This window comes from Scardinius erythrophthalmus (assembly GCF_964197995.2).
Source record: "Scardinius erythrophthalmus genome assembly, chromosome: 12".
Classification (NCBI taxonomy): domain Eukaryota; kingdom Metazoa; phylum Chordata; class Actinopteri; order Cypriniformes; family Leuciscidae; genus Scardinius; species Scardinius erythrophthalmus.
In genome coordinates, this window is record NC_138232.1 from 10,031,299 (window position 1) to 10,044,341 (window position 13,043).

Sequence of the window (13,043 nt, forward strand, 5' to 3'; positions counted from 1 at the left end):
TATTGAAAATGAGTAATTTTGTGTTTTTTTTCCTCCCAAATCAGTGACATCATTTACGAATTTGGCAATTAAAGAGTTAAAATCCTGAAATTTTTTTAAACATTTAATATTTTTGAGCAGGACTGAGGTTGATTAATAGATTAATGCAAAAAAAATTGAAAAAAATATTTATCTGATACATTTTTACAGCAGTTTAAAGTAGTGGCTGTTTTCAGCCACAAACATAACGAAAGGATGTAAATTCTAACAATGCACAAGGGTTAACCCGATTTTGGGTCAAATATGGACTAACCCAAACGTTGGGTTAAAAATGCAATTTAAAAATGCAACCCAACGGCTGGGTTTGTCCATTTTTAAAGTCCCCGTGATCCGGAAGTTGCAAACAACTTTTCTCCAGTGTTATGGCGTATTTCCAAGTGAAACGGAATATTGAACAGAGGGCAGTGTTTTACTTAGCGCTCCCCCTCGCTCATAGTTTGAGGGGAGTGGTTAAGCGTTTTCAACCCAAGCCGTCAAACCTACGTCATCAGAAAAAGACGCCATTCTAGACCGGAAGTAACTTTTCAGATTTTGATTAAAGATTACCAAGGTAAAATTTTTTTTTTAATATATATTTACTTGCACGGATTAATTGTTCACCACAAGACTAGTAATATGCGCTAACAAAGTAAATAGGGTCAATTTTGATTTCACGGGGACTTTAAATTGCATTTTTAACCCAACGTTTGGGTTAGTCCATATTTGACCCAAAATTGGGTTAAAACAACCCAGAATTTTTTAGAGTGTAGGCTAATGCTTTACAACAAACTCTGTTAGAGAGCTACATATCGCAATTTATCTATAAAAAAAATGAGTGTTGAGTAGCCTAATGCAATCTCCGCGTCGCTTTTAAAACATTTCAAATCCCAGTTCTCACCGTCTCCGAAAAGCCAAGCCGATGTTGATTCTCGCTTCATTACGAGCTCTGTCACGTTCTCTTTAAGCCTGCAGACTTTCCTTTGTTCAGCCTTTGTTTTTTTTGTTTTTTTAAATGGGAGATTTACCGTCTGTGCTCCATGTAAACATTTCTCGCTACTTGTGACAAATAACCTCTGCCACTCCCACACACACACGTCAAAGTAACCGGAGCAACTTTTCTCTACATTTGACGAGACATGCACGCACGGGTGAGTGATGCATGTAAGCTACATAATTACCAGCGAAACTATCCCGACAGGTCTAAAATATAAACAAGCTTACCATTGGATTGATGATGTATTGAATTTTGTTAAGAATTTTGAAAAAAAATAAAAAATAATAATAATTGGTCTAGTGTAAACCTTCACGCAAAATAGGCTATCTCAAGTATTTACATTACAGAGCCATAATTTATGTAAATGTTCAGTATGCGGTGTGCAAAGAACAAAGGCATCTCGAACTGAAAAAATTGCTTTGGTGATCATTTTTCTCCAGTAAAACAAGATAAATGTACAAAGTTGCATAATTATTAAGACTTCTAAATTTACATTTTCAAATCATTGTTTTAAGCATAAATCTGATGTTTCTAATGTTTAGAGATTTTACTGAAAAATGAGAAAAAAATTATTGAGTTACTGCATTTGAGTAAGAATTTAGTGATAGCATAAAACTTAATGAAAGATAATGATAGCAACATATGTGATGAACAGCCTAAAAAAAAGTTCAAAATTATTTTGCCTCTTCGATTCTTATTTGATGATTTGTAGCATTTGTTACTGTTTACCCTTATAAGAACCTACTTTTAGTGCATGACTATCTCGAGAACAAATTAATTTTTTAATGCACAAGCTCAACAAATGCCTCTGTTTACACACGCTAATCCCTTTTACACTTTTAAACTGAGAACAAACTAATCTCTAACATCAATTAATATGACTCTCCAATAAATTACAAATAATTAAGACTTGCTTCTATTTTGGCGGTTTGACCTTTCGGGTACAAACACTCATCAAACATAATTAGGAAAGAGGAAATGAGATATTTACTGTTTGTCAAGGCTGCCTGTCATTACACAAAACTCTGACAGGTCATAATGCGAGAAGTGTCATTCATTTAGTTGTGTTTACCTAATGAGATGAGATGGCAGTTATAGAGCGAGACTCATGGATGAATTATGAACATTACTGCAGGAAGCTTACATATGCTAAAATAAATTTTCAGATCTAACCTTTACTTAAGCGCATTTTCATAAAACAATTGATCTGACTGTCTGTCTGTCTATCAAATTGGAGGGAGAAATGCATCCCAGCTTTGTTGGCTCACGACTACTGTTATGTTACTATAGCAACAATACACCGGAAATACACAGAAACACAATTCAGCATTCCTTTCATTCTTTGCAAAAGAGCGTTTTAATATACAAAAGAAAGGCAACATAAGTTTCCAGTTGTAAAGAGGGAAGCCTATTCTCTATTCTTCCTCAAAGCCCAGGGCAATTATTCCTGCAGTCATCCTGCACAATTCCTTTCAGGTGAAATAATTCTCTCCAAACAAAAGTCTTACAGTCTCATGTCTATCGTGTTGGTTTACAATATGTCCTTTCAGTGAGACTTTTTCCAAAGTTGGCAGAGATTACAAAATGAAGCTTAAAGAAAGTCTTAGCAAGGGTGTTGTTTCGCGTGGCTTTAATTGCTGTTATCATGCCCCATTTACAATGATTAATAGTGATTTGAGACAGTCTGCCAGTTTTTTTTTTTTTTTTGCACTGTAAAGGCGGACAGCAGCCAATTGTAGATGGATGACATGAAAGATACAGCACATGAAAGAGGAACATGATGATAATCAAAAAACATGACTCCTTTTTATTAAAATACATGGCCTATAAGTGTTGAGGAAAGATCAAATGTCTTATATACTCTACAAAGAAACCAGATACCTGTTCCATTCCAGCAAATATGTGATTACTCATGTTAGATATACAGTACTGTGCAAAAGTCTTAGGCATGTTAATATTTTAATATTTTGAGTTTTTTCTGTTTCTTCATGTAATCACAGACGGACTAGATGATGGTGAGATCAGATCATCCTGGCTGTTGTCAGATTCTTTGTGCATACAGAAATCTCACTGGATTATTACAATTAATGGCAAAAAGAATGTTTGGAAATGTAAACTGATATTTCCTACTGACACACTACAGCAAAAGATATAAATAACTGACTTAAAACCATTGGGGGGGGGGGGGGTATTAACATGCCTAAGACTTTTGCACAGTACTGTATAAAAATGTGCATTTTCAAAAAATATGCTCTTCTCTCATTGCCAAGAGGCCAATTTGACCGAATGCATAAGACATTAACCTAATGCATGAGTGGCAACCAATGCATTAATTTATACGGCAGCGAAGACATGCTCCCTCCAAAATTAGCAAGCCATCTCGGGGTTATACTACGTTTTTCATCTAAACCAGAGAGGATGTAGAGCGTATGCTTTCCCTTCGGCCAAGGTGGACCCACAATGCGTCTCAAAGCGCAACCTGACACCAAACTTTACATAAACAATCGACTGACTGCATGTTAAATGCATTTGAGAGCAGAGTCCATTAAGAAAACGTACAAACAGATCCTGCAGGGATAAGGAAGTACTAAAGCACAGTAAAGGAAAGGAATCGAGCGCTATTAAGATATAAGATGACCAAAATAACAGATTATCTCCTACCAAGAAAAGCTCATAATTAAAGTGTCCTTGTGTGTCTAGATCACTTACATGGGAAACTCCGTCCTAGAATAGTCTGAATGTTTAGCCCTCAGGCTGTCCAGTATTTTATAAATATATAAGCAAGTGAGGTTACAAAGCCTAATGACGGTAAACATGGTGGTCTTTGAATCCTCACTATAGGGGCCTTTCTCTGCTGTCATCTAAAATGGAGGGTAATGGTTACTGTACACCACTCTAATGGCATGCATAAGGGTCTGCATTCTTATGCTAAAATTGCATGCTGGCCTTTCAACCTCAGGAGAGAAGCTGAGATGCTATAATAGGCTTTTAACAGCCTCTCACTATGACAACAATTAAGAAAAGAAGAAATATGAGATGATAGAACATGCATGTACTTTAAGTAAACAGGCTTTAACTTTAGATCTCACAGCAGTAAGTCGCAATTGGCAATTTATTCATTTAATTATGCATGACACCATGGACACCTTGCATTGCATGTCAGCCTCCAATTTTCTTGTGTGAAACGGTAGTCTGCATTTTATTTTATGCTTGCTTTATAAAATTTAAAACACTGTGATATGTAAACCTTACAAGATATTTAATCTGTTTATATCAGCTATCTAATGCATTTTTCCCACCACAAAACAAAATTTAAGGGACTGGGAGGCTGTACTGGAGTCGATGTCAGTACACATAAAGAAAGTTGACCTTTGAACCTTTGAACCTGAAAGTTTTGACCAGGACTGTAATTCATTGCACCTTCAGAGGCATTTAAGAAGTGTATGTATTTGTAGAAATACGAAAATGAAACGTAAAAGTTTGGGAGATTGAAGTGAAGTTCCGTTAATGTTTATGTGTACTGAACATTTTTTGAACCTTTAACCTCCATGAAAAATACAGCTTAGAGAACAAATCCGCTTATAATATTAATAATAATATTTTTTGCAGAACATTTTTTGGTGAAAGTACTGTACTTAAATATTTTTAATTTGAGGGTTTTTATAAAATAAACCATCATGGCAAGGAATTTTGAAGATATGGAAAACAGAAAAGTAATATATTATATAATAACATGCATGGGTTTAAAGCACTTTGAGGCTATATTTTTATAATTTACCAAAAAAAAAATAAAAAAAAAATGCACTGAATATAAAGTCCACACAAATAGTGTACAATAAAGCAAAATTGTTAACTCTCAAATCCAGGAGAGCCCTCAGGTTTTTACTCATGACCCATTTTGAAAGCGAACCTATTAATGGTGATTGTTTGCTATTCATTGCTAGAAAAAGGAAGGTTCTCTCAAAACAAAGTAGTCTGAGGAAGGAAGAGAATGTTCCAGCTTGAGGCGTTCTGTACGAAAGGTTAGAATAAATATCATGTTCACACCAGCAGAAAAATATTCAAGTGTGGTGTAATAAAACAAAATGATCCTATTATCGAAAATGGTTCTCTTTCTCCTCTGCCAAGAAAAATGTAAAAATGAACAAACACAGAAAAATATCTTTATTAAACCTCTACATCTTTAATGTTGAAACATTTAAATTCGACTTGTTCTTCCTTTTTAAAATCTATCTATGTAGGCTACTTAAAAAACTTAATGGCTAAAACCCTAAAATTACTGTAAACACCACGAAAACAATGTTACAGTTCATATAATACATACATTGTAACAGAAGAACGAATGCAAGCGCTTTTATAAAATTATAAGCTTCACTTTTCTACTTTTAAAACCTGGGGGGAAAAAATGGAAATAAATTTTTGTGGTAATCAACATTATTCCATAAATGCTGTCAATTGAGCCTACATTGTATTAAACTCTGAATATTCCAACAGATATTCCTGATACTTATGTAGCACATTTCCTTTAAAGCTGACCACTAGGGACTGAATGTTTAACCAGTCTATGTTCCAGCATGCAGTGGTCTGGTTTCTGATATGTTAAGTTTAGGCAATGGTCTGAATCTAATTACGGGACGTTGCTTTAGTTTAGCGGGCGAGTGTTGTAAGCCCTTTTCAACACTACCTTGATTCGCTGCTCATTTAGGGGCCCGGTGTGGTTAGGTATTACCTTTAAATGCAACGGTGGGCCCCCCCCCCAAGTCCCAGCCATCATTCAGTCTCACATACACACACTCGCGTGTGTGCACACACTGATGGGCCTTTGCCATTAGTCAGTCGTCACACCGCAGAATTGCAAAACGATTGAGCAGCTGTTTGGGGCTGTGGAAGAAATGCTACCATCTGGGCTTAACCTCCAGGGCATTACCACCTCTTTCCTCCCACAGAGTCCAGAATATACAAACCAATACATGTAAGCTAACATGCATGGGAAGGCATTCTTCCTTGCCCATTCAAAACTTGCCGTTGTGAAGGCGTGAAGCCAGGGTTTTTGCTATCCAACTGCTAAGGTATTCTGATTGTTTTTGTTGTTTTTTACTCGTTGCTATGTGGTTGCTAGGAGCTAGTTGAATTGTTCAGGTCAATGCCAACATGGAAAGGTTGCTTTACATGCCTTCATCCATAAAAACCTAGAATAAATCTATGCAACATTAAAGAAGATACGACCCAGAATGCATTCCATGCTTAAGTTTCAACAAGGAAAAATATGGTTTACGCAGACCATGTTTCATGCAATTAATTACTGTCTGCTAAAAATATGAAAACATCAATTTTCCCAAGACTATAAAGAATTAATTCTAAATAAATAATTGAAATAAGAGGAGATTGAGAGAAAAGTGGCAAATGGACAAAATTAGAATGAAATGTCCAAGGGATTGAGCAACAACATTTCATTTCCCCAATATATCTCCGTAGGCCAGCGGGACAGACATCTCTACCCCCAGTAAATGACACAATGACAGATTACTGAGAGCAAACAGATAGAGGGGGGAGAACAAAAGAGCATAAAATCCATACATCTCTCATAATGTTTTTGCGGAGCCCTTTCACCCAAACTCATCCCAGGATGGCATGATGACAGACTGCAGACCTTCATTCTCTCCTTTCCTCCCCTTCATTTTTGCCTCTCACTCCTCCCTGATGGTGCTAGTAAAAACTAGAGAGATGGTGCCATTAATCTCCTGTCAGAGAAGATTATACTTGATTCCAAAAGGCTAAACAAGGTTAAAGACATGCTTCACTTGCTGAAAGGCCGATGTTAACAGCCAAGGCGCACAAAGAAAGTTACTTTGGTTTGTTAGCATTTAACAGTCTTGAACTGTGGGACGACACTATACTTGGTGATGAGATAAATGTGGATACTGACACTGGCTGTCTTTATGACAAAGAACCTCAGAATGAATGTGGAAATAAAGGTAGTGTGCGGTTGGGAAAAGGACAGACGTGTCAACAGTAAAAATGATTTGCTCTTCACGGCATCGTATAACAAACAAATTACTGAACCATCACTGCCTATCGTTTGCACCTTGTCTGACAGTGACGTATGGAGTCAAAGTGTTTCATTAATAAACTCAGAAATGAGATGTATAAATTTGAGGCAAAAAAAGTAACAGAATATTCCCAATAAGAGGTTCTACATTACATGGCAAATGCAAACTGCTGTATTATTTACACCTAAATGAAGCTGGCAGTTAAAGAAAATGGACCGCAAGATCAAAGCTAGGGCAATAACTGCAAATATTCTGATTTATGAGGGAGTCAGAAACTATTGCAAAGTCCTCATGATGACTGCAATAAAACCAGGTGATGACAACTGGAAAAAGACAATAAATACGTTCAAAAGAAATAAGCTATAAGTTAGCAGAGCAGAACGCTGCTTGCCAATTGGCCAAAAACTTGATTCATTTCTTAATCACGGTTTTTGAAGCTTTTTCCAACTGTACAAGCAAATGGTTTCATGAAAGGATTTGAATTACAAGCCCACTTTAAATCAAAGGGCAGAAAAAAAAAAGATGTGAAATTTCAGATATGAGCACTGAAACGCATCGCTTTAATTTAGGACCAACCAAAGGATAAGCCATCCTATTTTAATTTCATACTATATTTTCTTTACAGATTCACATACAAATGGATATTTGAATATGAATAGCAGCATGGAGCAAAAGGTCCTCATGTATTACAAACACTTCAGCTAAAGGTTTGTTGTTGTTTTTTTGTTTTTTTTTTGTAATATCCAAGTTTTAATACTTGTTTAAAACAATCACTTCAGGAAGTTTGAACCATATTCTGTTTTGAAAAATAAAATAATTTTGTTTACTTTTGTTAAAAAAAATAGTCATATTAGAACATATTAAAATATGTTCATTTTAAAAAATGAAATGAAAATTGTAATAAAAGAAACAATCTGAAACCGTATTACACTGCTTAAAGGAGATCCCATTATATTTTAAAAGTACACTTTGTAACTTTTGGCCCTCGCATTTTGCGGATGAACATTGTTTTGGTTGTGTTGCGGCTCTGCGTGACTGTGCGGATGAATTCCCACTACTCATAAAACATTTGCTACTAGGCTTAAAAGATATAAGATGGAAATGATCTTTAGCTGAATAGCTTCAGGGTTCTCAAGTTTTATCAAAATCTTGGAGTGAGATCACATGCGGTTAGGGGAGGGGCCCTAATGGAGCCCTGCCCCCCAATTTTACCCATTGTTCATAATTAACCAGCACAAATTGAAATTATAACAATTGGTAAATCTGATAAATGACAGAGCAATTAATCACATCAAATATACTCTTTAATGTTATATTTCAAAATTACAATTAAGTTACAAAAAGTACAAAAATATAACAAATTGCTCCAAACAGTTTGGAAAAACAAATATTTTTGCATTTTGAATGTGTCTAGTCGAAATGGTATAATGATTTATTGTGTGGTGGGAAATTGAGAACAAATGACATATTAGAGTATTATTAAGGTATGTGTGTGTGTTTGTGTGTGTACACAAAGTACACTCCAGCTTATAAAATGTGTTTTGTGTTGCAAGTGTTTGAAAAATACAAATGCAATGGCAATCAATGATTAATGTAACGTCATGTTTTGACAGGATATAAAATATTGCCCAGAGCACTCTGCTTTAATACGTATGTAGCCTTAATGTAACTAGAAATACTATTAATACCGTATAATATATAATATAATTTAAAATAAAATAAAATAAATACATTTAAATTTATTTGAAAATAAAATGAAGAAATACATCTTCATTCCTTCCCATACCCACTAACATTTCCCTTAGTTTCAGATAACGTAAGCTAGCCAAACTGAGCCAAAGCTTCTGGCCTGGTTGCAAAGTAGTTGTAGAGTTTTTGACTGCATCAATAATAGTGTATACGATGGGCTATATATTAAATGTTCTAGCCTAAAAATGTTAGACGAGCTTTCTTCCAACTTACCTTCTCCATCTCGACGTGTGTTCGCGCGATGTTGTTGGTTACCTAGTAACGAACGTACGGTGGCCGAGAATGTTCCGTCAACTTCCGTGTGTTCGCGCATCTATGTTGCCTATTAACAAATATAAATTGTCTCTGCTATTAACGAACGCAATCTGGCCGCGAGATACGTGCTGGCGGCAGGAAACTTCACTTTGTGTGCCCGCGCCTCATATACAACGTTATAAAGCTCGCAGGACAACTTGGTTGGCATTGCCTTTTCAGCGTGAGAAATACACAGTGTGGCGTGTGAGCGTGTGAACTGGTTGAATTGCGTGTCTCACGGCCAATGCGTGAGACTTGAGAACCCTGTAGCTTTATACCCATTAATCGACTTAAAAAATAATTCCAGCACAGCACTACAACAGCCAATAATGAAATCACCCTTCACAATAGATAATGCTTTACAATAAATTATGTTAGAGAGCTCAATTTAAATATTCCATAAAATACCTTACTCACCTGTTGAGTAGCCTAATAAAGACGCCACCTCCAGGTCGCTTTTACAACATTTCAAATCCATCAGTTCTCGCCATCTTCAAAAAGCGAGCCAATCATGATTCTCATTTAATTACGAGCTCTGACTGTAAAAAACATAATAGGGCTGTGTCACATTCTCTTTTTGCAAGCAGAAGCTCATCTGTTCAGACTTTTTTAAAACAGGTGATTCCCCAGAGGTTAATTTAGCATGATCCATGTCAACCTCTCTAGCTCCTGCAGCTATGCCAGAGTAGCTGGAGCAATTTTCTCTATTTACAGATATGACAAGACACACAGCTTGTCTGAGTTCAATATGAAATGTAGGACAAAAATAATGTTTTCAGAAATGAAGGCATCTTTTGTTTTGGTGTAAATTAATCACTTAACACTAAACTGCCAATTATATAAGATGCCGGGAGTGCACAGACGGTTTTCATTCATTATTAATATAAAAAGCCGGTTAATATAAAGATTTTTAATACAAAGGATTTTTCGAAATGTTAGTTTTAATGGTATTTTAATGCCGAGACCGTTGGGGCGGGAACATTTGACATATGTTTTTAAAGCTGAAGAGGACTAGTAACAAGCGTCAGAAGAACTGACTTGTTTCCTGCCTGGAAACAAATGCTGTGACGCCAAACCCCCTCATGGAAGAGGAACGGCGTCATGTTTACAACATGACGGCTTTTCAGGATCAACTAAACGTTGGAATTCTAAAAGAATGTGAAGTATGTAAAGTTCAAGTAAAGAGTTTTACACACCGAACATTTTGTAGGGACATCGACGTTACATTTTCACATCCTTCCTTAAACATGACACTGAACAAAATGAACTGTGATTGGTTGGTTTACATGTCAGTCAGACGGCATCTGGCTGGTCCTTGGCCAATTAAAGCTGCTATGCTATGCTAGGTATGGCTATACACAAAACTATGCATATAACGTACTTCACTGATCAGAAGTTTGAATTCAAATTAAGTACACATAAAAGAACAGGATTGCAAATGCAGTTCTGATATTCCCATGTATTTCAAACGTGCATACTTGGATAGACTAGAGTTTGTTTTTGGTAATTTTACACTATTTCTTCAGATGGAAAATTATTGCAAGTAGTTTTAACATTAAGGTTCTAGTGATTCAATGTAGTTAGATCGTGCTGATATAATTATGATTACACATTGTGGTGGGATCATTTTCAGCTAAATAAACTTGCGGTCAACCCCTGGAAATCACAAGTGAATGTAAACATTTGCACAGTAGGCTACTTATTAAATTGAGATTTCTGTGGGTTTTTCTTTGAGTTTCCTTCAGTGGTTGAGCTGATGGATGAGGAACGGAAGAAATGAATCTGGCGCCTATCTAATGGGGAATTGACATTTTTATTTATAGAAATTAAATGTAATAAACAGATCAGTTTGCACATCAAGATGGTCTATGGCAGTAATTTGAGAAAAAAATGTGCCATAATAAAAATTTAAAAAAGAACCTCCAAATACACACATCCCAAACCAACCACATTATTTAGAAATTAAGTCCTAATTCTAAACAGAATGAATTACGGCTTTAATTAAAATGCTAAAATAATTGCTTCCTCTTGTTTTGTTGGTTCAGCCCTGCACTCTGACTGTGTTGTTTATTTTCTGAGGGCCATCTCAAGGCTGGCCAGAGACCCCATGCAGCTCCCGCTCTATGTACAAGAAGAAGCTTTGGCTGGAGATAATGAGGCTCCCCGCACGCTTTCCACAGTCAGTCCTGCTGCCTCTGAGGACTCGAGCCGCACGTGCAGTGGGTACAAAACCCCAGACCCCCGCATTCATCTTCACCGGCCCCTCTGTATCTCCACTCTAATGGTCTGGACTCATCTGAAGGCCAAAGGTAATTTGATGCGCTCTGCAGTAATGAGGATGGTGTTGCTGACATCTGGCCCACTAAGGTGCAAGACGACAAGCGAGGATACAATGATGGATTACAAAAATATTGAGGACTGCAAAGTCTTAAGATACAGAGGAGAATCTTTTCTTGTACATGCAGAAAATCCGGTAGGACTGGAACTCCCTTAAGCCATCGCAGACCTTTGGCAAATAAAAGAGGAAAGAAGGTCAAACCGTGAAGCCAACACGGAAAAAAGCATTCCAGGAGGAAAACTAGAAACAAACGTTTAGAAATTACTCTTTGTAATTTAAAATGTCTATTATAAAAACCGCTACTTATTTTTATGTATACAGACACTTTAATATTGTCAAAAAAATTATATCACAAAGGCCACATACTATATATTATCTCATACACAATTGAATGCAAAATTCAAAATAGTAAGTATCTTTATATCTAAATAATTTTAATGTTACACTACGTTAACTTTGGCAGCCCTATATATATAAAACAATATGTTTAAGTACATTGATTGCACATTTCAATCTTATTTCACACTGTGAACTAAAGGATAATCTTAAAAGTCTCACCCAGGGACACGTTTTCTAGACTTCTTTAAACCATAGACACAGAAACAGGCCAAGAAGTATGTATGGGAACAAACTCTGAGAAGATTCAATACGACAAAAGTTCTCCCCTTCAAAAGAAGCTGGCTGAAACGGACATTTGCGAGCTCTCCTTTAAAGAATGACTAATTAAAAAGCAATTTCAGATGACAACAACCATGAGGAGGAAGGAAAGCAAGCTGACCTCTGACATTTCTCTACATTATACCATGACTACAGGCAAGAGCCATTTACACATCAAAGCAGAGTCTGATAAAAAACAGAGTACTAAAATTTGCTCTGTGGAGATCTAGACGCTGTGTCCATATGTTATCCTAACACAAGTATTATCAGCTTTTATCTGTGACTGAAAAGGGAGGTGGAAGTGTAAAAGAAACCTTTTTGGGGTGCATTACTCTTTTTCCTTTTTTTATGGTCCTACTCGCCTGATCAATCATTCAAGCATGATTGACCAAAACAAACAGTCCACATTCCTCTCTTTCAACAAGCTCAAACTCAATGGATAGAGACTATTTGTCCACCAAGAAAAGGATCAAACACTCATTGAATGTCAGGGTAAGGGATCTTTTCATTGCAGGTTCTGCTGATGTATTTCTTGCTGCTGACTTCTAGTACCTTCAAACATGTGCTTCAAAAGTTCATGTTGTGCACATAAATGTATTTAAATGTAAATAAGCAAGGAAATGACAAAATCCTGTTCCCGCAGAGTTCAGATCTAACCATGATCAAACAAACTTATCTGTGATTATCAAGTTCTCCAAAAGATCTCAATACCTGGATCAGTTTTGTTTGATCAGGGTTGGAGCTGAACTTTGCAGGAGGTTAGATCTCCAGGAACAGGATCGGGCAGCCCTGAGTTAGATGCTTAAAACATGAAGAATCATGTTGCATAGAGGTTATTGGCTCTAATAAACTGCATGATTCAACATTTTATAACAAAGCACTAAAAGGTTCAGGTAAGGCTTTAGAACTTTGACATTTAATCTCTGCCTTAGCATGCAATGAA